Source organism: Engraulis encrasicolus, chromosome 10 (genome assembly GCF_034702125.1).
Source record: "Engraulis encrasicolus isolate BLACKSEA-1 chromosome 10, IST_EnEncr_1.0, whole genome shotgun sequence".
Taxonomy (NCBI): Eukaryota; Metazoa; Chordata; class Actinopteri; order Clupeiformes; family Engraulidae; genus Engraulis; species Engraulis encrasicolus.
The window spans coordinates 23,524,383-23,528,886 of record NC_085866.1 but is presented as its reverse complement, the minus strand read 5'-3'; positions in this window follow the sequence as shown (position 1 = coordinate 23,528,886).

Sequence of the window (4,504 nt, the reverse complement as noted above, 5' to 3'; positions counted from 1 at the left end):
AATCAATCAGAGATGCAGTGCAGAGCAGGGCCGGTGGGACGGGGATGATCTGTGGAGATGGGCTGCTTTGTCGAGATTAGATACCAATAAGCAGAGGCGGAACAATTGCACACAGGGCCCCAGGGCAAAACAATGATAGGGCCCCCATACAGCCTGTCAAGGTCATAATAGGGCCCTCAAAACCAATACAGGAAGGCCCTGGGCCGAGTGGCAAATGTACTGCTTGCTTCCCGCCCCCCTCCTTATAGCTCCGCCCCTTCAGATAGGCTATTACGTAAGGGTTAACGTTCGGCGAGAAGGTCGCTACCGTGGAATAGCAGCACGACAGAGAGAATCTTTAGACCCCGACGCGGAGCGGAGGGGTCTTGTTCTCTCTGAAGTGCTGCTATTCCACAAAGCGACCGACTCGCCGAAAGTTAACCCGCTTATTATATGGATATACTTAAATGATTCACACATGGCGGGGACATTTCTTTAGACCTATTTAATGTTAAGATTGTTGCTGCGCAAAACAAAACAGTGCCGATGTGGAACACCGCTAGGCAACAGCTGGCTAGCCAGGACAACAGGTGTTGTCTATCACAGCAGCTGATTAGAGTGACAAAAGACCGGACCCCCTGCGGAGTGATATGAAACATTCGCTTTAGCCACTGACTTGTATACAAGCCAGTGGCTTTAGCAGTGAACGTCTTGTTGCCATCAGGACAACGGGTGCTGTCTATCACAGCAGCTGATTAGAGTCTTGTTGAAAAGTCGCTTTAGCAGTGAAAAGTCTTGTTGCCATTGACAGCGGTCTGTTATAGACCAACCCGTCCGTTATCGAAAAATAACAGACGTCCGAACGTTGGGGAGCCCCGTTGAAATGAATGGAGCATTCGACAGATGACGTCACAACCATATAATAAAGTAACATAAACCAAACTCAAGCCCACAAGGGGCACAACTGTAGTCCGTTTTCATGGCTTTTTGGGGACTCAGGAGGAAGTGTTGTTGCTAAGTTAGCAACTTACCTGTGGTTGCAAATGCAGTTTCCCATTGACAACCTACTAAGTTGGTAGCGGGTTAGTGACGATGCCTTTGAGAAATGGGGGTTCTGCTCAACAGGTAGCTCATATCAACACAACACCAAACGACCAAAGAAAAGAAAAAGAAAAAACCTCTCAAACATACTGTATGTGTTTTCTTTTTTTCATATTTTTTTACGGGCTTTTTATGCCTTTATTTGACAGGACAGTCGAAGATGGTGACAGGAAGCAAATGGGACAGAGGGACAGGGGAGGATCGCAAAATGACCCCGGCAGGACTCGAACTGGGGTCCCCGTGGGTGGGCATGAAAGCCTAAATGAAAGCCTAATAGCGCGCTGCACCACAGCGCTCCCTATACTGTATATGTTTTAAGTAACGGCTCAGTAGCTCAGCTCAACGTAGGGTAGCTCATCCTGATGAGGCAGTAGGATGACCTTCCCCTGCCCTTCATGTTTTCCTTGTATTCCTCTTGGCCTGCTCCAATCTTTTGCTGTCTTTCCAGTGGGTTCCAATCATGCAACTGCATTGGCCAAGACAGGCATAGGCACAGAGGAGCACACACCTGCACACACGCAGGTGCGACTTCATTTGACAGGACAATTTGAGAGGTGGACAGGAAGAGAATGGAGAGAGAGATGGGGAGGGGTCGGCAAATGACCCGGGCCGGAAACCGAACCCGGGTCGGCCGCATGGCAGACGAGTGCAATTCCAGTTGGCCACGGCAGGGCCCACACAGCCCAACCTTAATATCTTTCTGGGGCCCTTGTGGGGCCCTTCCTATCTGTATGGGGTCCTCCCATTCATATTAACCCTAACAATAGCTAAAAAATTATAAACTGTGCCTAAACCAAAACAATCCCTCACCCTAACCTGTCAGTGAGGAAATGCTTTTTTTTAACCAGTAACAACAATATACCCATAAGACAGATGTTTACATGCCTGCACACCTCTGACTACTACGGTAGGTCTTTAAAAAAAAAAAGTAATCCCTCAGCTTTTCTACTCAGTCGGGGTGATTGAGGGAGAGAGGGAGCGGGGGAGAGAGGGAGGCAGATTCCCCTTATGAAAAATACATGAGGCAGACAGACTGTGTTTACTCCTCCGTCTCCCGAATACAGTTAGCTGAGGCTGCAGAGGACATGGAGAACATGCCACTTGAACAAGAAACAGGAGTCTGGAGGCTACAATACGCCAACTGAACTGAACTGAAACTGAAACTGACCCCAAATAAAGATTTTTTCCCCCCTCTTCTGTTTTCCTTCCTCTCCTTTCTGCTGTTGCATTTCTTGGACATGTTACCACTACTACATACCAATATTTTTTTTAATTTTTAAAATAGATTTTTGTGTGTGTCCCAAATACAGTAGCCAAGCCCGGAAAGGACATGGGGAATATATGAGGCACCAGAAACTGGAAGCTTTCTCGAAACAACCAAAAAACAATAACGTTGTGGGGTGGTAGCAGTGTAATGGCTAGCTAACGTTTCATATGGGTGGTGGCCTAAAAGTTCAAGGAACGTTAGCCTTTGTTTGGTTTTTAGCTGTAACCAGAGCTGTAACCAAACTTGTAGGATGTCTTACCACTAATTGGCACCACTGTTTTCTAAACAGACGTTTTTGGTCTCCCAAATGCAGTAGCCAAGCCAGGGGTGCATTTCTCAAAACCGTAGTTGCTAACTATATGTTAGCTACTTTGCTGTTTACAATGCAATTTCCCATCGACAACTACCCAAGTTGCTAACTAGCTGACAAGTATGCTTTCGAGAAACGCACCCCTGGATAGGACATGGAACATACTTATGTAAGGACCCAAAAACTGGAGGTAGCTGGAAGAAGCTGCACCCTGAAGCTGCCCCCAAATATTTCTTCCTTCCTCTACTGCTGTTGGTTATCGTAAATGGCTCCACTGTTTTGGTCGAAGCTGTAGAGCACATGGAGCATTGTGAAGAATAAGGAACTAAAAACGTGTGTCTGGAAACTGGACAAAGCACCCTGAAGCTGAACCCAAATAAAGGAAATGTTTTACTTCCTTGTTTTCTTTTCTGTCTATTTAGCTGCTGCATTCGGACGTGCTACCACAAAATGGCTCCACTGCTGTTTCTTTTACGTTTTTTTTTTCTCCACAAATGCTGTAGCCAAAAAATAGGACATAGAGCATAAAGCCATTTCTGTGGTTTGTGCTACATTGCTCAGTTTTTTTTTCCGTTTAGGGAGAATGTATGCAGTTAGCCTAACCCTAACCCTAACCCTAACCCTAACCCTACGGCACATCTGGTGTCTGAATAGCGGTATGTCTGAATAGCGCTTGCCCCCCGGAGGAAGCACCCTAAGGCTGATCCCAAATAAAGGAAGTGTTGGTTTTATCCTCTGTGCTCTATCCTCTCCATTCTGCTGTTGCATTTGAGGGAAGTGTTACCACTAAAAGGCTCCAAGCGGATGATTTGGTCTTCCAAATGCAGTAGCCAAGGCTGGAGAGAGAAACCGGAGAAAGTGGTAGCTGGAAGCTACACTAGAAGAAGCACCCTCAAATCTGACCCCCAAAGGAAATATCTTCCTCAATTTTCGTTCTTTCCCCTCCTGTATTTCTTCACCCCTTTCTCCATTTTGTTCTGTTCTGCTGCGTCTGTAGGATATGTTACCACTAAGTGGATATAATCTTCTTTTCACTCGTTTATTTTGGAGGGGGTGGAAAGGGAAGAAATGGGAGTAAAAAAATGGGGGTGTTTTTGCCGAGAGGGAAGAGACTCTCCTTCACCTCTGTCTCCAACCATATTATTACTTCTCTTGTAATCACAGGATGCTGTGTTTTGGAGCAAGGTGGCAACCTCTATTTTTGTTTTGTTTTACACCAAAAAGCCAGCGACTGCATGTAGTATACTGTAGAAAGCAGCGACTTGACAACCAATTTGCTGGGCTAAGGAAAGATGGTCTTTGTTTTGTGCTTCGTATGTCTCCAGCTCCTTCTTGCTCCGGCTTTGTTCATCTGTCCACCCTCAAGGCAACATCACGTTTGAGTCATGAGGGGAGATTTTGCAAAACAAACAAAGGAAAGAAAAAGAAAAAAAAAACATTCTTTTTTCCCCAGACCATCATTAAGGCCTATGAGTCACCTCAGCATCAGTGCTGTCTGTGCAATTCTCTTATCTTCTCTTCTCTCATCTTCTCTTCTCTTCTCTCATCTTCTCTTCTCTTCTCTTCTCTTCTCTTCTCTTCTCTTCTCTTCTCTTCTCTTCTCTTCTCTTCTCTTCTCTTCTCTTCTCTCTTTGCCTTTGTCTTCCCTCCTTGCAGTGTTCTCTATCCTCCCTTCTTTATTACATTCTCTTTCCCTGTCCTCCCACATCTCCTGATGTTTTTTTCCTCCCTCTGCTCCTCCTTTTTTAATCTACCTCCGCACCCCTCTCCCTCTCTCTGTGTAGTGGATTGGGCAGGGCAAGGTTATCAAGGCTCTCTCGAGGGCGAAGGCAGAGGACAGGCCCTCT